The sequence below is a fragment of the Balaenoptera acutorostrata genome, chromosome X (genome assembly GCF_949987535.1).
Source record: "Balaenoptera acutorostrata chromosome X, mBalAcu1.1, whole genome shotgun sequence".
Taxonomy (NCBI): Eukaryota; Metazoa; Chordata; class Mammalia; order Artiodactyla; family Balaenopteridae; genus Balaenoptera; species Balaenoptera acutorostrata.
The window spans coordinates 51,104,890-51,130,032 of NC_080085.1; positions in this window are offsets into that span (position 1 = coordinate 51,104,890).

Below are 25,143 nucleotides of genomic sequence, written 5' to 3' on the forward strand. Positions count from 1 at the left end.
TCCCAAAGATTTGTGGGTATCACATTGCTCTCCTCTAGCTCGTCAGTTGCACGTGCACATCCCGTGTGGGGCCAGCCTGGCCGTGCTTTCCGCCCAGGGCTTCATTACCCCGTTTCGAATACGGAACACAGAGATCGGGGCAGCAGGAAGGCAGCTCTGCGAAAGTGCTATTTCCACGTCTCCAAAATAATTGGCTCCTTGTCTTGAACTCCGCGGCAAAACTCCACACCCAGAAAGGGCAAGGGGCGTAACACAACTTTCACCTAGCTAGAAGGGCACATAACCATTTCCCATAAGGACGATATATTTCCCAGGCCACCAGTAAGGTTTTGCCAGACACGTGGCTTCACACACCCTGCCAGACGCAGGGCCACATGCCCGTTACCGATACGTGCGGTTCGGTTATGTAGCTGAAACCACCTGGTGGATGACACCTTCAGTATGGGACCACTGCAGGCATTTTTAGTAGTGTGCATCACGTTTCTATCCTCTAGCCCATAACGGACTTCTGCATTTCCTCTCAGAGCAACACGTTCCTACATGCCCTCTGTGGAGAGGCATGAGCCTCGTTCCGTCCGTGGGACTTGAGCCCACTTTGTTAGCTTCTCTCAGCTTCTAAAGACCAAAGAGATAGAGTGTCTGTGTACGGAAGTTTCGAAAGTAATCGCTTCATGTGTCCCACAAGAGGGACAGCTTCTGGTCACTAAAGGAGCACTGTGGGGAAACCATGGTTCCGAGAGCTGACATCAAAGGGATCCCGTTCCTTAGGAAATTCTTCATGGTATGAGGGTGGAGATAGCACAAGCTGCCCTTGGCCTGAGGACCGTGCTTCTGTGGAGCTACAAGTCAGAGGGAGACACCTCTGCAAAAACTCCGTGGAGAAGCCTCTGAAATGATAAATCTTTTACCTCTGCCATTAGGCTCAGGGGCAAACGTGTGAACGTAACTTCTGTTTCCCGTGGCACGACCTCCTACAGAGAGACATTGCCATACTTTGCAGAGGTACGCCACCAGCACGTGGCCAAGTGCCTTGAAAAGAGTTTGCACCGTGTGGGCTTCAGAGCCAAGCCCTTAGAGCGCGTTATTTGAACCCCTGTGCAAGTCGGGTACCACAGTTCTCGCATAGATGACACTATGTTCTCGAACCAAGGAGTATGTGGTTCCTTCAGGGAAAGCCACATGGTATACCATGCATCCGCCCAGCCAACCTCAGTCATGAGCATTTCTGAGCAGGGGAGCAACTCGTCTCCCTTACCAGGGGAAAGGCCTCCTTTGCAGTGGGCTTGAGGCCACAGTGGCAAGAAGTGTTTGTAGTGTTCCCTCCTGTGATCGGAAGTGATCTGTGTGAACACAGGTCACCTTAAGCCTCACTCCAAGGACTTTCTGCAGTCAAGGAACAAACACCAACCCAGGATTTCTTTCTCGCACACAGCAATACACTAAGCCCGGAATTCCATGTAGGAGCAGCACCCTGCAACTTGTTTTGGGAAGCCTTTCTCGTCCCGTCCACCTGAGCACCCTTTGCTACACTGCAATTCCAAGAAGCATGTAAAATGATACGTTTGCACTCACAGCACTCTTCACCGCAGGTGACACTGCCCTCGTTATAACCTCCAGTGTTGAAGGAACCCTCTTGGGCGAAACGCTTGCAGAAACGTCTCCACTGGGCTTGGTATCGGAAGTCTGCAGGGTTTCTTTGTGATGTGTGTCCACCTGTTTTCTCCTGCTCTCCTCTGTATGAGGCTCTGTGCTATCAACGTGTTTTAAGGGTGCCGATGCACCACAGTGCCAGACAATATCTGGGACCAAAGACACTATGTGCTGGCCCGACCTCACTCCTGTTTCCAATACACTGAAGGACAACTGCAGAGGAAATTTTCTTCATCTAGCCTGTTAGGTACACATCCCTTTTTCCCTGTGAGAAACTCCCTTCCAGTGCAGTCTGCAGGGCTGTCATTCCATATCAGCTTGAGAAACACGGAACGAAGCACTGTTTGCACACACTTGTGCTTTGCGTGTTGAGAAAAGGTGCGCAATCCTTTCAGAACCTGCTTGGAGCAAGCTGGATGAGAACTGGCCAATCCTGAAAGAATTGTGGGTACCAAATTGTTTTCCTCTAGCTCGTCAGTTGCAGGTGCACATCCCGTCTGGGACGAGCCTGCTCGTACCTCCGGCCAAGGCTTCTTTTATTCTATTTTGAATATGGAACACAGACCTCATGGTAGCATTAAGGCATCTCTGTGAAATTGCTCTTTCCGGGTCTCCAAGATCAGTGGCTCCTTGTCTTGACCTCATGGCAAAACTCCAAATCCAGAAAGGGCTAAGTGTGTAACTTACATTTCACATAGCTGGAAGGGCACATACCCATTTCCCATAAGGGGGACACATTTGCCAGGCCATCAGTAAGGTTTTGCTGAGCACATGGCTTCACACACACTGCCAGGCGCAGGGGCACATGTCCGTTACCGCTACATGCCGTTCGCTTATGTAGTAGAAACCACCCAGTGCATGACAGTTTCCGTATGGGAGCACTCCAGGGATTTCTATCAGCATGCATCACGTTTCTCTCCTATAGCCCATAACGGACTTCTGCACTCCTTCTGGGAGCAACACATTTCATCATGACCTCTGTGGAGAGGCATGAGCCTCTTATCGCCCATGGGACTTGGCCTACTTGGTTAGCTTCGCTCAGCTTCCAAAGACCAAAGAGATAGAGTGTATGGGTTTGGAAGGTTCGAAAGTAATCGCCTCATGTGTCCCACATGAGGGATAGCTTCTGGTTACTAAAGGAGCACTCTCGGGAGACCTTGGTTCCGAGAGCTGATATCAAAGGGATCCCGTTCCTTCGGAGATGGTTCATGGTATGAGGGTGGAGACACCACCATCTGCCCTGGGCCTGAGGTCCAAGCTTGTGTGGAGCTTCAAGTCAAAGGCAGGCACCTCTCCAAAAATTCGGTGGAGAATCCTCTGAAATGATCCAGCTTTTGCTTCTGCCTCTGGTCTCAGGGGCGAAAGTGTGAACGAAATTTGTGTTCCCAGTAGGAAGAACCCTTACAGAGTGTAATTATCATGCTTTGCAGAGGTGGGCAACCAGCACGTGGCCAAGCGCCCCTAAAAGTCTTGCATAGTATGGGCTTCAGAACCGAGCCCTTAACGCAACTTATGGGAGCCCCCGAGCAAACCGGGTACCACAGTTCTCGCATAGATTACACTATGTTCTAGAACCTGGGACTATGTGTTTCCTGCTGGGAAAGCAACATGGTATACCCGTGCTTAAGTCCAGCCCACCTCGTCATGAGCTTTTCTGAGCTGGGAGGCAACTCTTTTCCCATGCCTCGGCAAAGGCCTCCTTTGCAATGGACTCGCGGCCACTGTGCCAAGAAGTGTTTGCGATGTTCACTCCTGTGATCGGAATCGGTTTGTGTGAACACCGGTCACCTCAAGCCTCACTCGGTAAGGGCTTCCCACACTCAAGGAACAAACAGGAACCCAGGATTTCTTTCTTGCACACAGCAGTGAACAAATCCCCGAATTCCATGTAGGAGCAGCACCCTTCAACTTGTTGTGGGAAAGCTTCCCCGTCCCGTCCATCTGAGCACCATTTGCCACATCCACTTCCACGAATCATGTACAAATGATATGCTTCTCACTCACAGCAATCTTCACCGCAAGCGTCTCTGCACTTGGAATGACCGCTGGTGTTGAAGGAACTCTCTTGGGTGAAACGCTTGCAAGCGTCTCTGCACTTGGAATGACCGCTGGTGTTGAAGGAACTCTCTTGGGTGAAACGCTTGCAGACCCGTCCGTCTCCACAGGTCTGGTACTGGAAATCTGAAAATCTTCCTTGTGATGTGCGTCAACCTGATTGCTACTGCTATTCTTTTTATATGACTCTATGTTAGCCAAGCGTTTTAAGGGATCTGGTGCCCAAAAGTGCCAGAAGATGTCTGGGAACAAAGACACTAGTGACTCTACCGACCTGGGTCTTGTTCCCAGGACACTGAATGACAACTGCATAGGAAATTTCCTTCATCTAGCCTGTCAGTTACACATCTCATTTCCCCTGTTAGAAACCCCCTTCCTCTGCAGTCTGAAAGGCTGTCATTCCAAATCACCTTGAGAAACGCAGAGCGTAGCACTGTGAGAACGAAACCGTGGTTGGTGAGTTGAGAAATGGAAGGCAAACCTTTCAGAACCTGCTTGGACGAAGCTGGATGAGAGCTGGCCGTTCCCAAAGATTTGTGGGTATCACATTGCTCTCCTCTAGCTCGTCAGTTGCACGTGCACATCCCGTGTGGGGCCAGCCTGGCCGTGCTTTCCGCCCAGGGCTTCATTACCCCGTTTCGAATACGGAACACAGAGATCGGGGCAGCAGGAAGGCAGCTCTGCGAAAGTGCTATTTCCACGTCTCCAAAATAATTGGCTCCTTGTCTTGAACTCCGCGGCAAAACTCCACACCCAGAAAGGGCAAGGGGCGTAACACAACTTTCACCTAGCTAGAAGGGCACATAACCATTTCCCATAAGGGCGATATATTTCCCAGGCCACCAGTAAGGTTTTGCCAGACACGTGGCTTCACACACCCTGCCAGACGCAGGGCCACATGCCCGTTACCGATACGTGCGGTTCGGTTATGTAGCTGAAACCACCTGGTGGATGACACCTTCAGTATGGGACCACTGCAGGCATTTTTAGTAGTGTGCATCACGTTTCTATCCTCTAGCCCATAACGGACTTCTGCATTTCCTCTCAGAGCAACACGTTCCTACATGCCCTCTGTGGAGAGGCATGAGCCTCGTTCCGTCCGTGGGACTTGAGCCCACTTTGTTAGCTTCTCTCAGCTTCTAAAGACCAAAGAGATAGAGTGTCTGTGTACGGAAGTTTCGAAAGTAATCGCTTCATGTGTCCCACAAGAGGGACAGCTTCTGGTCACTAAAGGAGCACTGTGGGGAAACCATGGTTCCGAGAGCTGACATCAAAGGGATCCCGTTCCTTAGGAAATTCTTCATGGTATGAGGGTGGAGATAGCACAAGCTGCCCTTGGCCTGAGGACCGTGCTTCTGTGGAGCTACAAGTCAGAGGGAGACACCTCTGCAAAAACTCCGTGGAGAAGCCTCTGAAATGACAAATCTTTTACCTCTGCCATTAGGCTCAGGGGCAAACGTGTGAACGTAACTTCTGTTTCCCGTGGCACGACCTCCTACAGAGAGACATTGCCATACTTTGCAGAGGTACGCCACCAGCACGTGGCCAAGTGCCTTGAAAAGAGTTTGCACCGTGTGGGCTTCAGAGCCAAGCCCTTAGAGCGCGTTATTTGAACCCCTGTGCAAGTCGGGTACCACAGTTCTCGCATAGATGACACTATGTTCTCGAACCAAGGAGTATGTGGTTCCTTCAGGGAACGCCCCATGGTATACCATGCATCCGCCCAGCCAACCTCAGTCATGAGCATTTCTGAGCAGGGGAGCAACTCGTCTCCCTTACCAGGGGAAAGGCCTCCTTTGCAGTGGGCTTGAGGCCACAGTGGCAAGAAGTGTTTGTAGTGTTCCCTCCTGTGATCGGAAGTGATCTGTGTGAACACAGGTCACCTTAAGCCTCACTCCAAGGACTTTCTGCAGTCAAGGAACAAACACCAACCCAGGATTTCTTTCTCGCACACAGCAATACACTAAGCCCGGAATTCCATGTAGGAGCAGCACCCTGCAACTTGTTTTGGGAAGCCTTTCTCGTCCCGTCCACCTGAGCACCCTTTGCTACACTGCAATTCCAAGAAGCATGTAAAATGATACGTTTGCACTCACAGCACTCTTCACCGCAGGTGACACTGCCCTCGTTATAACCTCCAGTGTTGAAGGAACCCTCTTGGGCGAAACGCTTGCAGAAACGTCTCCACTGGGCTTGGTATCGGAAGTCTGCAGGGTTTCTTTGTGATGTGTGTCCACCTGTTTTCTCCTGCTCTCCTCTGTATGAGGCTCTGTGCTATCAACGTGTTTTAAGGGTGCCGATGCACCACAGTGCCAGACAATATCTGGGACCAAAGACACTATGTGCTGGCCCGACCTCACTCCTGTTTCCAATACACTGAAGGACAACTGCAGAGGAAATTTTCTTCATCTAGCCTGTTAGGTACACATCCCTTTTTGCCTGTGAGAAACTCCCTTCCAGTGCAGTCTGCAGGGCTGTCATTCCATATCAGCTTGAGAAACACGGAACGAAGCACTGTTTGCACACACTTGTGCTTTGCGTGTTGAGAAAAGGTGCGCAATCCTTTCAGAACCTGCTTGGAGCAAGCTGGATGAGAACTGGCCAATCCTGAAAGAATTGTGGGTACCAAATTGTTTTCCTCTAGCTCGTCAGTTGCAGGTGCACATCCCGTCTGGGACGAGCCTGCTCGTACCTCCGGCCAAGGCTTCTTTTATTCTATTTCGAATATGGAACACAGACCTCATGGTAGCATTAAGGCATCTCTGTGAAATTGCTCTTTCCGGGTCTCCAAGATCAGTGGCTCCTTGTCTTGACCTCATGGCAAAACTCCAAATCCAGAAAGGGCTAAGTGTGTAACTTACATTTCACATAGCTGGAAGGGCACATACCCATTTCCCATAAGGGGGACACATTTGCCAGGCCATCAGTAAGGTTTTGCTGAGCACATGGCTTCACACACACTGCCAGGCGCAGGGGCACATGTCCGTTACCGCTACATGCCGTTCGCTTATGTAGTAGAAACCACCCAGTGCATGACAGTTTCCGTATGGGAGCACTCCAGGGATTTCTATCAGCATGCATCACGTTTCTCTCCTATAGCCCATAACGGACTTCTGCACTCCTTCTGGGAGCAACACATTTCATCATGACCTCTGTGGAGAGGCATGAGCCTCTTATCGCCCATGGGACTTGACCTACTTGGTTAGCTTCGCTCAGCTTCCAAAGACCAAAGAGATAGAGTGTATGGGTTTGGAAGGTTCGAAAGTAATCGCCTCATGTGTCCCACATGAGGGATAGCTTCTGGTTACTAAAGGAGCATTCTCGGGAGACCTTGGTTCCGAGAGCTGATATCAAAGGGATCCCGTTCCTTCGGAGATGGTTCATGGTATGAGGGTGGAGACACCACCATCTGCCCTGGGCCTGAGGTCCAAGCTTGTGTGGAGCTTCAAGTCAAAGGCAGGCACCTCTCCAAAAATTCGGTGGAGAATCCTCTGAAATGATCCAGCTTTTGCTTCTGCCTCTGGTCTCAGGGGCGAAAGTGTGAACGAAATTTGTGTTCCCAGTAGGAAGAACCCTTACAGAGTGTAATTATCATGCTTTGCAGAGGTGGGCAACCAGCACGTGGCCAAGCGCCCCTAAAAGTCTTGCATAGTATGGGCTTCAGAACCGAGCCCTTAACGCAACTTATGGGAGCCCCCGAGCAAACCGGGTACCACAGTTCTCGCATAGATTACACTATGTTCTAGAACCTGGGACTATGTGTTTCCTGCTGGGAAAGCAACATGGTATACCCGTGCTTAAGTCCAGCCCACCTCGTCATGAGCTTTTCTGAGCTGGGAGGCAACTCTTTTCCCATGCCTCGGCAAAGGCCTCCTTTGCAATGGACTCGCGGCCACTGTGCCAAGAAGTGTTTGCGATGTTCCCTCCTGTGATCGGAATCGGTTTGTGTGAACACCGGTCACCTCAAGCCTCACTCGGTAAGGGCTTCCCACACTCAAGGAACAAACAGGAACCCAGGATTTCTTTCTTGCACACAGCAGTGAACAAATCCCCGAATTCCATGTAGGAGCAGCACCCTTCAACTTGTTGTGGGAAAGCTTCCCCGTCCCGTCCATCTGAGCACCATTTGCCACATCCACTTCCACGAATCATGTACAAATGATATGCTTCTCACTCACAGCAATCTTCACCGCAAGCGTCTCTGCACTTGGAATGACCGCTGGTGTTGAAGGAACTCTCTTGGGTGAAACGCTTGCAAGCGTCTCTGCACTTGGAATGACCGCTGGTGTTGAAGGAACTCTCTTGGGTGAAACGCTTGCAGACCCGTCCGTCTCCACAGGTCTGGTACTGGAAATCTGAAAATCTTCCTTGTGATGTGCGTCAACCTGATTGCTACTGCTATTCTTTTTATATGACTCTATGTTAGCCAAGCGTTTTAAGGGATCTGGTGCCCAAAAGTGCCAGAAGATGTCTGGGAACAAAGACACTAGTGACTCTACCGACCTGGGTCTTGTTCCCAGGACACTGAATGACAACTGCATAGGAAATTTCCTTCATCTAGCCTGTCAGTTACACATCTCATTTCCCCTGTTAGAAACCCCCTTCCTCTGCAGTCTGAAAGGCTGTCATTCCAAATCACCTTGAGAAACGCAGAGCGTAGCACTGTGAGAACGAAACCGTGGTTGGTGAGTTGAGAAATGGAAGGCAAACCTTTCAGAACCTGCTTGGACGAAGCTGGATGAGAGCTGGCCTTTCCCAAAGATTTGTGGGTATCACATTGCTCTCCTCTAGCTCGTCAGTTGCACGTGCACATCCCGTGTGGGGCCAGCCTGGCCGTGCTTTCCGCCCAGGGCTTCATTACCCCGTTTCGAATACGGAACACAGAGATCGGGGCAGCAGGAAGGCAGCTCTGCGAAAGTGCTATTTCCACGTCTCCAAAATAATTGGCTCCTTGTCTTGAACTCCGCGGCAAAACTCCACACCCAGAAAGGGCAAGGGGCGTAACACAACTTTCACCTAGCTAGAAGGGCACATAACCATTTCCCATAAGGGCGATATATTTCCCAGGCCACCAGTAAGGTTTTGCCAGACACGTGGCTTCACACACCCTGCCAGACGCAGGGCCACATGCCCGCTACCGATACGTGCGGTTCGGTTATGTAGCTGAAACCACCTGGTGGATGACACATTCAGTATGGGACCACTGCAGGCATTTTTAGTAGTGTGCATCACGTTTCTATCCTCTAGCCCATAACGGACTTCTGCATTTCCTCTCAGAGCAACACGTTCCTACATACCCTCTGTGGAGAGGCATGAGCCTCGTTCCGTCCGTGGGACTTGAGCCCACTTTGTTAGCTTCTCTCAGCTTCTAAAGACCAAAGAGATAGAGTGTCTGTGTACGGAAGTTTCGAAAGTAATCGCTTCATGTGTCCCACAAGAGGGACAGCTTCTGGTCACTAAAGGAGCACTGTGGGGAAACCATGGTTCCGAGAGCTGACATCAAAGGGATCCCGTTCCTTAGGAAATTCTTCATGGTATGAGGGTGGAGATAGCACAAGCTGCCCTTGGCCTGAGGACCGTGCTTCTGTGGAGCTACAAGTCAGAGGGAGACACCTCTGCAAAAACTCCGTGGAGAAGCCTCTGAAATGACAAATCTTTTACCTCTGCCATTAGGCTCAGGGGCAAACGTGTGAACGTAACTTCTGTTTCCCGTGGCACGACCTCCTACAGAGAGACATTGCCATACTTTGCAGAGGTACGCCACCAGCACGTGGCCAAGTGCCTTGAAAAGAGTTTGCACCGTGTGGGCTTCAGAGCCAAGCCCTTAGAGCGCGTTATTTGAACCCCTGTGCAAGTTGGGTACCACAGTTCTCGCATAGATGACACTATGTTCTCGAACCAAGGAGTATGTGGTTCCTTCAGGGAAAGCCACATGGTATACCATGCATCCGCCCAGCCAACCTCAGTCATGAGCATTTCTGAGCAGGGGAGCAACTCGTCTCCCTTACCAGGGGAAAGGCCTCCTTTGCAGTGGGCTTGAGGCCACAGTGGCAAGAAGTGTTTGTAGTGTTCCCTCCTGTGATCGGAAGTGATCTGTGTGAACACAGGTCACCTTAAGCCTCACTCCAAGGACTTTCTGCAGTCAAGGAACAAACACCAACCCAGGATTTCTTTCTCGCACACAGCAATACACTAACCCCGGAATTCCATGTAGGAGCAGCACCCTGCAACTTGTTTTGGGAAGCCTTTCTCGTCCCGTCCACCTGAGCACCCTTTGCTACACTGCAATTCCAAGAAGCATGTAAAATGATACGTTTGCACTCACAGCACTCTTCACCGCAGGTGACACTGCCCTCGTTATAACCTCCAGTGTTGAAGGAACCCTCTTGGGCGAAACGCTTGCAGAAACGTCTCCACTGGGCTTGGTATCGGAAGTCTGCAGGGTTTCTTTGTGATGTGTGTCCACCTGTTTTCTCCTGCTCTCCTCTGTATGAGGCTCTGTGCTATCAACGTGTTTTAAGGGTGCCGATGCACCACAGTGCCAGACAATATCTGGGACCAAAGACACTATGTGCTGGCCCGACCTCACTCCTGTTTCCAATACACTGAAGGACAACTGCATAGGAAATTTTCTTCATCTAGCCTGTTAGGTACACATCCCTTTTTCCCTGTGAGAAACTCCCTTCCAGTGCAGTCTGCAGGGCTGTCATTCCATATCAGCTTGGGAAACACGGAACGAAGCACTGTTTGCACACACTTGTGCTTTGCGTGTTGAGAAAAGGTGCGCAATCCTTTCAGAACCTGCTTGGAGCAAGCTGGATGAGAACTGGCCAATCCTGAAAGAATTGTGGGTACCAAATTGTTTTCCTCTAGCTCGTCAGTTGCAGGTGCACATCCCGTCTGGGACGAGCCTGCTCGTACCTCCGGCCAAGGCTTCTTTTATTCTATTTCGAATATGGAACACAGACCTCATGGTAGCATTAAGGCATCTCTGTGAAATTGCTCTTTCCGGGTCTCCAAGATCAGTGGCTCCTTGTCTTGACCTCATGGCAAAACTCCAAATCCAGAAAGGGCTAAGTGTGTAACTTACATTTCACATAGCTGGAAGGGCACATACCCATTTCCCATAAGGGGGACACATTTGCCAGGCCATCAGTAAGGTGTTGCTGAGCACATGGCTTCACACACACTGCCAGGCGCAGGGGCACATGTCCGTTACCGCTACATGCCGTTCGCTTATGTAGTAGAAACCACCCAGTGCATGACAGTTTCCGTATGGGAGCACTCCAGGGATTTCTATCAGCATGCATCACGTTTCTCTCCTATAGCCCATAACGGACTTCTGCACTCCTTCTGGGAGCAACACATTTCATCATGACCTCTGTGGAGAGGCATGAGCCTCTTATCGCCCATGGGACTTGACCTACTTGGTTAGCTTCGCTCAGCTTCCAAAGACCAAAGAGATAGAGTGTATGGGTTTGGAAGGTTCGAAAGTAATCGCCTCATGTGTCCCACATGAGGGATAGCTTCTGGTTACTAAAGGAGCATTCTCGGGAGACCTTGGTTCCGAGAGCTGATATCAAAGGGATCCCGTTCCTTCGGAGATGGTTCATGGTATGAGGGTGGAGACACCACCATCTGCCCTGGGCCTGAGGTCCAAGCTTGTGTGGAGCTTCAAGTCAAAGGCAGGCACCTCTCCAAAAATTCGGTGGAGAATCCTCTGAAATGATCCAGCTTTTGCTTCTGCCTCTGGTCTCAGGGGCGAAAGTGTGAACGAAATTTGTGTTCCCAGTAGGAAGAACCCTTACAGAGTGTAATTATCATGCTTTGCAGAGGTGGGCAACCAGCACGTGGCCAAGCGCCCCTAAAAGTCTTGCATCGTATGGGCTTCAGAACCGAGCCCTTAACGCAACTTATGGGAGCCCCCGAGCAAACCGGGTACCACAGTTCTCGCATAGATTACACTATGTTCTAAAACCTGGGACTATGTGTTTCCTGCTGGGAAAGCAACATGGTACACCCGTGCTTAAGTCCAGCCCACCTGGTCATGAGCTTTTCTGAGCTGGGAGGCAACTGTTTTCCCATGCCTCGGCAAAGGCCTCCTTTGCAATGGACTCGCGGCCACTGTGCCAAGAAGTGTTTGCGATGTTCCCTCCTGTGATCGGAATCGGTTTGTGTGAACACCGGTCACCTCAAGCCTCACTCGGTAAGGGCTTCCCACACTCAAGGAACAAACAGGAACCCAGGATTTCTTTCTTGCACACAGCAGTGAACAAATCCCCAAATTCCATGTAGGAGCAGCACCCTTCAACTTGTTGTGGGAAAGCTTCCCCGTCCCGTCCATCTGAGCACCATTTGCCACATCCACTTCCACGAATCATGTACAAATGATACGCTTCTCACTCACAGCAATCTTCACCGCAAGCGTCTCTGCACTTGGAATGACCGCTGGTGTTGAAGGAACTCTCTTGGGTGAAACGCTTGCAAGCGTCTCTGCACTTGGAATGACCGCTGGTGTTGAAGGAACTCTCTTGGGTGAAACGCTTGCAGACCCGTCCGTCTCCACAGGTCTGGTACTGGAAATCTGAAAATCTTCCTTGTGATGTGCGTCAACCTGATTGCTACTGCTATTCTTTTTATATGACTCTATGTTAGCCAAGCGTTTTAAGGGATCTGGTGCCCAAAAGTGCCAGAAGATGTCTGGGAACAAAGACACTAGTGACTCTACCGACCTGGGTCTTGTTCCCAGGACACTGAATGACAACTGCATAGGAAATTTCCTTCATCTAGCCTGTCAGTTACACATCTCATTTCCCCTGTTAGAAACCCCCTTCCTCTGCAGTCTGAAAGGCTGTCATTCCAAATCACCTTGAGAAACGCAGAGCGTAGCACTGTGAGAACGAAACCGTGGTTGGTGAGTTGAGAAATGGAAGGCAAACCTTTCAGAACCTGCTTGGACGAAGCTGGATGAGAGCTGGCCTTTCCCAAAGATTTGTGGGTATCACATTGCTCTCCTCTAGCTCGTCAGTTGCACGTGCACATCCCGTGTGGGGCCAGCCTGGCCGTGCTTTCCGCCCAGGGCTTCATTACCCCGTTTCGAATACGGAACACAGAGATCGGGGCAGCAGGAAGGCAGCTCTGCGAAAGTGCTATTTCCACGTCTCCAAAATAATTGGCTCCTTGTCTTGAACTCCGCGGCAAAACTCCACACCCAGAAAGGGCAAGGGGCGTAACACAACTTTCACCTAGCTAGAAGGGCACATAACCATTTCCCATAAGGGCGATATATTTCCCAGGCCACCAGTAAGGTTTTGCCAGACACGTGGCTTCACACACCCTGCCAGACGCAGGGCCACATGCCCGCTACCGATACGTGCGGTTCGGTTATGTAGCTGAAACCACCTGGTGGATGACACATTCAGTATGGGACCACTGCAGGCATTTTTAGTAGTGTGCATCACGTTTCTATCCTCTAGCCCATAACGGACTTCTGCATTTCCTCTCAGAGCAACACGTTCCTACATACCCTCTGTGGAGAGGCATGAGCCTCGTTCCGTCCGTGGGACTTGAGCCCACTTTGTTAGCTTCTCTCAGCTTCTAAAGACCAAAGAGATAGAGTGTCTGTGTACGGAAGTTTCGAAAGTAATCGCTTCATGTGTCCCACAAGAGGGACAGCTTCTGGTCACTAAAGGAGCACTGTGGGGAAACCATGGTTCCGAGAGCTGACATCAAAGGGATCCCGTTCCTTAGGAAATTCTTCATGGTATGAGGGTGGAGATAGCACAAGCTGCCCTTGGCCTGAGGACCGTGCTTCTGTGGAGCTACAAGTCAGAGGGAGACACCTCTGCAAAAACTCCGTGGAGAAGCCTCTGAAATGACAAATCTTTTACCTCTGCCATTAGGCTCAGGGGCAAACGTGTGAACGTAACTTCTGTTTCCCGTGGCACGACCTCCTACAGAGAGACATTGCCATACTTTGCAGAGGTACGCCACCAGCACGTGGCCAAGTGCCTTGAAAAGAGTTTGCACCGTGTGGGCTTCAGAGCCAAGCCCTTAGAGCGCGTTATTTGAACCCCTGTGCAAGTTGGGTACCACAGTTCTCGCATAGATGACACTATGTTCTCGAACCAAGGAGTATGTGGTTCCTTCAGGGAAAGCCACATGGTATACCATGCATCCGCCCAGCCAACCTCAGTCATGAGCATTTCTGAGCAGGGGAGCAACTCGTCTCCCTTACCAGGGGAAAGGCCTCCTTTGCAGTGGGCTTGAGGCCACAGTGGCAAGAAGTGTTTGTAGTGTTCCCTCCTGTGATCGGAAGTGATCTGTGTGAACACAGGTCACCTTAAGCCTCACTCCAAGGACTTTCTGCAGTCAAGGAACAAACACCAACCCAGGATTTCTTTCTCGCACACAGCAATACACTAACCCCGGAATTCCATGTAGGAGCAGCACCCTGCAACTTGTTTTGGGAAGCCTTTCTCGTCCCGTCCACCTGAGCACCCTTTGCTACACTGCAATTCCAAGAAGCATGTAAAATGATACGTTTGCACTCACAGCACTCTTCACCGCAGGTGACACTGCCCTCGTTATAACCTCCAGTGTTGAAGGAACCCTCTTGGGCGAAACGCTTGCAGAAACGTCTCCACTGGGCTTGGTATCGGAAGTCTGCAGGGTTTCTTTGTGATGTGTGTCCACCTGTTTTCTCCTGCTCTCCTCTGTATGAGGCTCTGTGCTATCAACGTGTTTTAAGGGTGCCGATGCACCACAGTGCCAGACAATATCTGGGACCAAAGACACTATGTGCTGGCCCGACCTCACTCCTGTTTCCAATACACTGAAGGACAACTGCATAGGAAATTTTCTTCATCTAGCCTGTTAGGTACACATCCCTTTTTCCCTGTGAGAAACTCCCTTCCAGTGCAGTCTGCAGGGCTGTCATTCCATATCAGCTTGGGAAACACGGAACGAAGCACTGTTTGCACACACTTGTGCTTTGCGTGTTGAGAAAAGGTGCGCAATCCTTTCAGAACCTGCTTGGAGCAAGCTGGATGAGAACTGGCCAATCCTGAAAGAATTGTGGGTACCAAATTGTTTTCCTCTAGCTCGTCAGTTGCAGGTGCACATCCCGTCTGGGACGAGCCTGCTCGTACCTCCGGCCAAGGCTTCTTTTATTCTATTTCGAATATGGAACACAGACCTCATGGTAGCATTAAGGCATCTCTGTGAAATTGCTCTTTCCGGGTCTCCAAGATCAGTGGCTCCTTGTCTTGACCTCATGGCAAAACTCCAAATCCAGAAAGGGCTAAGTGTGTAACTTACATTTCACATAGCTGGAAGGGCACATACCCATTTCCCATAAGGGGGACACATTTGCCAGGCCATCAGTAAGGTGTTGCTGAGCACATGGCTTCACACACACTGCCAGGCGCAGGGGCACATGTCCGTTACCGCTACATGCCGTTCGCTTATGTAGTAGAAACCACCCAGTGCATGACAGTTTCCGTATGGGAGCACTCCAGGGATTTCTATCAGCATGCATCACGTTTCTCTCCTATAGCCCATAACGGACTTCTGCACTCCTTCTGGGAGCAACACATTTCATCATGACCTCTGTGGAGAGGCATGAGCCTCTTATCGCCCATGGGACTTGACCTACTTGGTTAGCTTCGCTCAGCTTCCAAAGACCAAAGAGATAGAGTGTATGGGTTTGGAAGGTTCGAAAGTAATCGCCTCATGTGTCCCACATGAGGGATAGCTTCTGGTTACTAAAGGAGCATTCTCGGGAGACCTTGGTTCCGAGAGCTGATATCAAAGGGATCCCGTTCCTTCGGAGATGGTTCATGGTATGAGGGTGGAGACACCACCATCTGCCCTGGGCCTGAGGTCCAAGCTTGTGTGGAGCTTCAAGTCAAAGGCAGGCACCTCTCCAAAAATTCGGTGGAGAATCCTCTGAAATGATCCAGCTTTTGCTTCTGCCTCTGGTCTCAGGGGCGAAAGTGTGAACGAAATTTGTGTTCCCAGTAGGAAGAACCCTTACAGAGTGTAATTATCATGCTTTGCAGAGGTGGGCAACCAGCACGTGGCCAAGCGCCCCTAAAAGTCTTGCATCGTATGGGCTTCAGAACCGAGCCCTTAACGCAACTTATGGGAGCCCCCGAGCAAACCGGGTACCACAGTTCTCGCATAGATTACACTATGTTCTAAAACCTGGGACTATGTGTTTCCTGCTGGGAAAGCAACATGGTACACCCGTGCTTAAGTCCAGCCCACCTGGTCATGAGCTTTTCTGAGCTGGGAGGCAACTGTTTTCCCATGCCTCGGCAAAGGCCTCCTTTGCAATGGACTCGCGGCCACTGTGCCAAGAAGTGTTTGCGATGTTCCCTCCTGTGATCGGAATCGGTTTGTGTGAACACCGGTCACCTCAAGCCTCACTCGGTAAGGGCTTCCCACACTCAAGGAACAAACAGGAACCCAGGATTTCTTTCTTGCACACAGCAGTGAACAAATCCCCAAATTCCATGTAGGAGCAGCACCCTTCAACTTGTTGTGGGAAAGCTTCCCCGTCCCGTCCATCTGAGCACCATTTGCCACATCCACTTCCACGAATCATGTACAAATGATACGCTTCTCACTCACAGCAATCTTCACCGCAAGCGTCTCTGCACTTGGAATGACCGCTGGTGTTGAAGGAACTCTCTTGGGTGAAACGCTTGCAGACCCGTCCGTCTCCACAGGTCTGGTACTGGAAATCTGAAAATCTTCCTTGTGATGTGCGTCAACCTGATTGCTACTGCTATTCTTTTTATATGACTCTATGTTAGCCAAGCGTTTTAAGGGATCTGGTGCCCCACAGTGCCAGATGATGTCTGGGAACAAAGACACTAGTGACTCTACCGACCTGGGTCTTGTTCCCAGGACACTGAATGACAACTGCATAGGAAATTTCCTTCATCTAGCCTGTCAGTTACACATCTCATTTCCCCTGTTAGAAACCCCCTTCCTCTGCAGTCTGAAAGGCTGTCATTCCAAATCACCTTGAGAAACGCAGAGCGTAGCACTGTGAGAACGAAATCGTGGTTGGTGAGTTGAGAAATGGAAGGCAAACCTTTCAGAACCTGCTTGGACGAAGCTGGATGAGAGCTGGCCGTTCCCAAAGATTTGTGGGTATCACATTGCTCTCCTCTAGCTCGTCAGTTGCACGTGCACATCCCGTGTGGGGCCAGCCTGGCCGTGCTTTCCGCCCATGGCTTCATTACCCCGTTTCGAATACGGAACACAGAGATCGGGGCAGCAGGAAGGCAGCTCTGTGAAAGTGCTATTTCCACGTCTCCAAAATAATTGGCTCCTTGTCTTGAACTCCGCGGCAAAACTCCACACCCAGAAAGGGCAAGGGGCGTAACACAACTTTCACCTAGCTAGAAGGGCACATAACCATTTCCCATAAGGGCGATATATTTCCCAGGCCACCAGTAAGGTTTTGCCAGACACGTGGCTTCACACACCCTGCCAGACGCAGGGCCACATGCCCGTTACCGATACGTGCGGTTCGGTTATGTAGCTGAAACCACCTGGTGGATGACACATTCAGTATGGGACCACTGCAGGCATTTTTAGTAGTGTGCATCACGTTTCTATCCTCTAGCCCATAACGGACTTCTGCATTTCCTCTCAGAGCAACACGTTCCTACATGCCCTCTGTGGAGAGGCATGAGCCTCGTTCCGTCCGTGGGACTTGAGCCCACTTTGTTAGCTTCTCTCAGCTTCTAAAGACCAAAGAGATAGAGTGTCTGTGTACGGAAGTTTCGAAAGTAATCGCTTCATGTGTCCCACAAGAGGGACAGCTTCTGGTCACTAAAGGAGCACTGTGGGGAAACCATGGTTCCGAGAGCTGACATCAAAGGGATCCCGTTCCTTAGGAAATTCTTCATGGTATGAGGGTGGAGATAGCACAAGCTGCCCTTGGCCTGAGGACCGTGCTTCTGTGGAGCTACAAGTCAGAGGGAGACACCTCTGCAAAAACTCCGTGGAGAAGCCTCTGAAATGACAAATCTTTTACCTCTGCCATTAGGCTCAGGGGCAAACGTCTGAACGTAACTTCTGTTTCCCGTGGCACGACCTCCTACAGAGAGACATTGCCATACTTTGCAGAGGTACGCCACCAGCACGTGGCCAAGTGCCTTGAAAAGAGTTTGCACCGTGTGGGCTTCAGAGCCAAGCCCTTAGAGCGTGTTATTTGAACCCCTGTGCAAGTCGGGTACCACAGTTCTCGCATAGATGACACTATGTTCTCGAACCAAGGAGTATGTGGTTCCTTCAGGGAACGCCCCATGGTATACCATGCATCCGCCCAGCCAACCTCAGTCATGAGCATTTCTGAGCAGGGGAGCAACTCGTCTCCCTTACCAGGGGAAAGGCCTCCTTTGCAGTGGGCTTGAGGCCACAGTGGCAAGAAGTGTTTGTAGTGTTCCCTCCTGTGATCGGAAGTGATCTGTGTGAACACAGGTCACCTTAAGCCTCACTCCAAGGACTTTCTGCAGTCAAGGAACAAACACCAACCCAGGATTTCTTTCTCGCACACAGCAATACACTAACCCCGGAATTCCATGTAGGAGCAGCACCCTGCAACTTGTTTTGGGAAGCCTTTCTCGTCCCGTCCACCTGAGCACCCTTTGCTACACTGCAATTCCAAGAAGCATGTAAAATGATACGTTTGCACTCACAGCACTCTTCACCGCAGGTGACACTGCCCTCGTTATAACCTCCAGTGTTGAAGGAACCCTCTTGGGCGAAACGCTTGCAGAAACGTCTCCACTGGGCTTGGTATCGGAAGTCTGCAGGGTTTCTTTGTGATGTGTGTCCACCTGTTTTCTCCTGCTCTCCTCTGTATTAGGCTCTGTGCTATCAACGTGTTTTAAGAGTGCCGATGCACCACAGTGCCAGACAATATCTGGGACCAAAGACACTATGTGGTGACCCGACCTCACTCCTGTTCCCAATACACTGAAGGACAACTGCAGAGGAAATTTTCTTCATCTAGCCTGTCAGGTACACATCCCCTTTACCCTGTGAGAAACTCCCTTCCTGTGCAGTCTGCAGGGCTGTCATTCCATATCAGCTTGAGAAACACGGAACGAAGCACTGTTTGCACACACTTGTGCTTTGCGTGTTGAGAAAAGGTGCGCAATCCTTTCAGAACCTGCTTGGAGCAAGCTGGATGAGAACTGGCCAATCCTGAAAGAATTGTGGGTACCAAATTGTTTTCCTCTAGCTCGTCAGTTGCAGGTGCACATCCCGTCTGGGACGAGCCTGCTCGTACCTCCGGCCAAGGCTTCTTTTATTCTATTTCGAATATGGAACACAGACCTCATGGTAGCATTAAGGCATCTCTGTGAAATTGCTCTTTCCGGGTCTCCAAGATCAGTGGCTCCTTGTCTTGACCTCATGGCAAAACTCCAAATCCAGAAAGGGCTAAGTGTGTAACTTACATTTCACATAGCTGGAAGGGCACATACCCATTTCCCATAAGGGGGACACATTTGCCAGGCCATCAGTAAGGTGTTGCTGAGCACATGGCTTCACACACACTGCCAGGCGCAGGGGCACATGTCCGTTACCGCTACATGCCGTTCGCTTATGTAGTAGAAACCACCCAGTGCATGACAGTTTCCGTATGGGAGCACTCCAGGGATTTCTATCAGCATGCATCACGTTTCTCTCCTATAGCCCATAACGGACTTCTGCACTCCTTCTGGGAGCAACACATTTCATCATGACCTCTGTGGAGAGGCATGAGCCTCTTATCGCCCATGGGACTTGACCTACTTGGTTAGCTTCGCTCAGCTTCCAAAGACCAAAGAGATAGAGTGTATGGGTTTGGAAGGTTCGAAAGTAATCGCCTCATGTGTCCCACATGAGGGATAGCTTCTGGTTACTAAAGGAGCATTCTCGGGAGACCTTGGTTCCGAGAGCTGATATCAAAGGGATCCCGTTCCTTCGGAGATGGTTCATGGTATGAGGGTGGAGACACCACCATCTGCCCTGGGCCTGAGGTCCAAGCTTGTGTGGAGCTTCAAGTCAAAGGCAGGCCCCTCTCCAAAAATTCGGTGGAGAATCCTCTGAAATGATCCAGCTTTTGCTTCTGCCTCTGGTCTCAGGGGCGAAAGTGTGAACGAAATTTGTGTTCCCAGTAGGAAGAACCCTTACAGAGTGTAATTATCATGCTTTGCAGAGGTGGGCAACCAGCACGTGGCCAAGCGCCCCTAAAAGTCTTGCATCGTATGGGCTTCAGAACCGAGCCCTTAACGCAACTTATGGGAGCCCCCGAGCAAACCGGGTACCACAGTTCTCGCATAGATTACACTATGTTCTAGAACCTGGGACTATGTGTTTCCTGCTGGGAAAGCAACATGGTATACCCGTGCTTAAGTCCAGCTCACCTGGTCATGAGCTTTTCTGAGCTGGGAGGCAACTCTTTTCCCATGCCTCGGCAAAAGCCTCCTTTGCAATGGACTCGCGGCCACTGTGCCAAGAAGTGTTTGCGATGTTCCCTCCTGTGATCGGAATCGGTTTGTGTGAACACCGGTCACCTCAAGCCTCACTCGGTAAGGGCTTCCCACACTCAAGGAACAAACAGGAACCCAGGATTTCTTTCTTGCACACAGCAGTGAACAAATCCCCAAATTCCATATAGGAGCAGCACCCTTCAACTTGTTGTGGGAAAGCTTCCCCGTCCCGTCCATCTGAGCACCATTTGCCACATCCACTTCCACGAATCATGTACAAATGATACGCTTCTCACTCACAGCAATCTTCACCGCAAGCGTCTCTGCACTTGGAATGACCGCTGGTGTTGAAGGAACTCTCTTGGGTGAAACGCTTGCAGACCCGTCCGTCTCCACAGGTCTGGTACTGGAAATCTGAAAATCTTCCTTGTGATGTGCGTCAACCTGATTGCTACTGCTATTCTTTTTATATGACTCTATGTTAGCCAAGCGTTTTAAGGGATCTGGTGCCCCACAGTGCCAGATGATGTCTGGGAACAAAGACACTAGTGACTCTACCGACCTGGGTCTTGTTCCCAGGACACTGAATGACAACTGCATAGGAAATTTCCTTCATCTAGCCTGTCAGTTACACATCTCATTTCCCCTGTTAGAAACCCCCTTCCTCTGCAGTCTGAAAGGCTGTCATTCCAAATCACCTTGAGAAACGCAGAGCGTAGCACTGTGAGAACGAAATCGTGGTTGGTGAGTTGAGAAATGGAAGGCAAACCTTTCAGAACCTGCTTGGACGAAGCTGGATGAGAGCTGGCCGTTCCCAAAGATTTGTGGGTATCACATTGCTCTCCTCTAGCTCGTCAGTTGCACGTGCACATCCCGTGTGGGGCCAGCCTGGCCGTGCTTTCCGCCCATGGCTTCATTACCCCGTTTCGAATACGGAACACAGAGATCGGGGCAGCAGGAAGGCAGCTCTGCGAAAGTGCTATTTCCACGTCTCCAAAATAATTGGCTCCTTGTCTTGAACTCCGCGGCAAAACTCCACACCCAGAAAGGGCAAGGGGCGTAACACAACTTTCACCTAGCTAGAAGGGCACATAACCATTTCCCATAAGGGCGATATATTTCCCAGGCCACCAGTAAGGTTTTGCCAGACACGTGGCTTCACACACCCTGCCAGACGCAGGGCCACATGCCCGCTACCGATACGTGCGGTTCGGTTATGTAGCTGAAACCACCTGGTGGATGACACATTCAGTATGGGACCACTGCAGGCATTTTTAGTAGTGTGCATCACGTTTCTATCCTCTAGCCCATAACGGACTTCTGCATTTCCTCTCAGAGCAACACGTTCCTACATGCCCTCTGTGGAGAGGCATGAGCCTCGTTCCGTCCGTGGGACTTGAGCCCACTTTGTTAGCTTCTCTCAGCTTCTAAAGACCAAAGAGATAGAGTGTCTGTGTACGGAAGTTTCGAAAGTAATCGCTTCATGTGTCCCACAAGAGGGACAGCTTCTGGTCACTAAAGGAGCACTGTGGGGAAACCATGTTTCCGAGAGCTGACATCAAAGGGATCCCGTTCCTTAGGAAATTCTTCATGGTATGAGGGTGGAGATAGCACAAGCTGCCCTTGGCCTGAGGACCGTGCTTCTGTGGAGCTACAAGTCAGAGGGAGACACCTCTGCAAAAACTCCGTGGAGAAGCCTCTGAAATGACAAATCTTTTACCTCTGCCATTAGGCTCAGGGGCAAACGTGTGAACGTAACTTCTGTTTCCCGTGGCACGACCTCCTACAGAGAGACATTGCCATACTTTGCAGAGGTACGCCACCAGCACGTGGCCAAGTGCCTTGAAAAGAGTTTGCACCGTGTGGGCTTCAGAGCCAAGCCCTTAGAGCGCGTTATTTGAACCCCTGTGCAAGTCGGGTACCACAGTTCTCGCATAGATGACACTATGTTCTCGAACCAAGGAGTATGTGGTTCCTTCAGGGAACGCCCCATGGTACACCATGCATCCGCCCAGCCAACCTCAGTCATGAGCATTTCTGAGCAGGGGAGCAACTCGTCTCCCTTACCAGGGGAAAGGCCTCCTTTGCAGTGGGCTTGAGGCCACAGTGGCAAGAAGTGTTTGTAGTGTTCCCTCCTGTGATCGGAAGTGATCTGTGTGAACACAGGTCACCTTAAGCCTCACTCCAAGGACTTTCTGCAGTCAAGGAACAAACACCAACCCAGGATTTCTTTCTCGCACACAGCAATACACTAACCCCGGAATTCCATGTAGGAGCAGCACCCTGCAACTTGTTTTGGGAAGCCTTTCTCGTCCCGTCCACCTGAGCACCCTTTGCTACACTGCAATTCCAAGAAGCATGTAAAATGATACGTTTGCACTCACAGCACTCTTCACCGCAGGTGACACTGCCCTCGTTATAACCTCCAGTGTTGAAGGAACCCTCTTGGGCGAAACGCTTGCAGAAACGTCTCCACTGGGCTTGGTATCGGAAGTCTGCAGGGTTTCTTTGTGATGTGTGTCCACCTGTTTTCTCCTGCTCTCCTCTGTATGAGGCTCTGTGCTATCAACGTGTTTTAAGGGTGCCGATGCACCACAGTGCCAGACAATGTCTGGGACCAAAGACACTATGTGCTGGCCCGACCTCACTCCTGTTTCCAATACACTGAAGGACAACTGCATAGGAAATTTTCTTCATCTAGCCTGTTACGTACACATCCCTTTTTCCCTGTGAGAAACTCCCTTCCAGTGCAGTCTGCAGGGCTGTCATTCCATATCAGCTTGAGAAACACGGAACGAAGCACTGTTTGCACACACTTGTGCTTTGCGTGTTGAGAAAAGGTGCGCAATCCTTTCAGAACCTGCTTGGAGCAAGCTGGATGAGAACTGGCCAATCCTGAAAGAATTGTGGGTACCAAATTGTTTTCCTCTAGCTCGTCAGTTGCAGGTGCACATCCCGTCTGGGACGAGCCTGCTCATACCTCCGGCCAAGGCTTCTTTTATTCTATTTCGAATATGGAACACAGACCTCATGGTAGCATTAAGGCATCTCTGTGAAATTGCTCTTTCCGGGTCTCCAAGATCAGTGGCTCCTTGTCTTGACCTCATGGCAAAACTCCAAATCCAGAAAGGGCTAAGTGTGTAACTTACATTTCACATAGCTGGAAGGGCACATACCCATTTCCCATAAGGGGGACACATTTGCCAGGCCATCAGTAAGGTGTTGCTGAGCACATGGCTTCACACACACTGCCAGGCGCAGGGGCACATGTCCGTTACCGCTACATGCCGTTCGCTTATGTAGTAGAAACCACCCAGTGCATGACAGTTTCCGTATGGGAGCACTCCAGGGATTTCTATCAGCATGCATCACGTTTCTCTCCTATAGCCCATAACGGACTTCTGCACTCCTTCTGGGAGCAACACATTTCATCATGACCTCTGTGGAGAGGCATGAGCCTCTTATCGCCCATGGGACTTGACCTACTTGGTTAGCTTCGCTCAGCTTCCAAAGACCAAAGAGATAGAGTGTATGGGTTTGGAAGGTTCGAAAGTAATCGCCTCATGTGTCCCACATGAGGGATAGCTTCTGGTTACTAAAGGAGCATTCTCGGGAGACCTTGGTTCCGAGAGCTGATATCAAAGGGATCCCGTTCCTTCGGAGATGGTTCATGGTATGAGGGTGGAGACACCACCATCTGCCCTGGGCCTGAGGTCCAAGCTTGTGTGGAGCTTCAAGTCAAAGGCAGGCACCTCTCCAAAAATTCGGTGGAGAATCCTCTGAAATGATCCAGCTTTTCCTTCTGCCTCTGGTCTCAGGGGCGAAAGTGTGAACGAAATTTGTGTTCCCAGTAGGAAGAACCCTTACAGAGTGTAATTATCATGCTTTGCAGAGGTGGGCAACCAGCACGTGGCCAAGCGCCCCTAAAAGTCTTGCATCGTATGGGCTTCAGAACCGAGCACTTAACGCAACTTATGGGAGCCCCCGAGCAAACCGGGTACCACAGTTCTCGCATAGATTACACTATGTTCTAGAAGCTGGGACTATGTGTTTCCTGCTGGGAAAGCAACATGGTATACCCGTGCTTAAGTCCAGCTCACCTGGTCATGAGCTTTTCTGAGCTGGGAGGCAACTCTTTTCCCATGCCTCGGCAAAGGCCTCCTTTGCAATGGACTCGCGTCCACTGTGCCAAGAAGTGTTTGCGATGTTCCCTCCTGTGATCGGAATCGGTTTGTGTGAACACCGGTCACCTCAAGCCTCACTCGGTAAGGGCTTCCCACACTCAAGGAACAAACAGGAACCCAGGATTTCTTTCTTGCACACAGCAGTGAACAAATCCCCAAATTCCATGTAGGAGCAGCACCCTTCAACTTGTTGTGGGAAAGCTTCCCCGTCCCGTCCATCTGAGCACCATTTGCCACATCCACTTCCACGAATCATGTACAAATGATACGCTTCTCACTCACAGCAATCTTCACCGCAAGCGTCTCTGCACTTGGAATGACCGCTGGTGTTGAAGGAACTCTCTTGGGTGAAACGCTTGCAGACCCGTCCGTCTCCACAGGTCTGGTACTGGAAATCTGAAAATCTTCCTTGTGATGTGCGTCAACCTGATTGCTACTGCTATTCTTTTTATATGACTCTATGTTAGCCAAGCGTTTTAAGGGATCTGGTGCCCCACAGTGCCAGATGATGTCTGGGAACAAAGACACTAGTGACTCTACCGACCTGGGTCTTGTTCCCAGGACACTGAATGACAACTGCATAGGAAATTTCCTTCATCTAGCCTGTCAGTTACACATCTCATTTCCCCTGTTAGAAACCCCCTTCCTCTGCAGTCTGAAAGGCTGTCATTCCAAATCACCTTGAGAAACGCAGAGCGTAGCACTGTGAGAACGAAATCGTGGTTGGTGAGTTGAGAAATGGAAGGCAAACC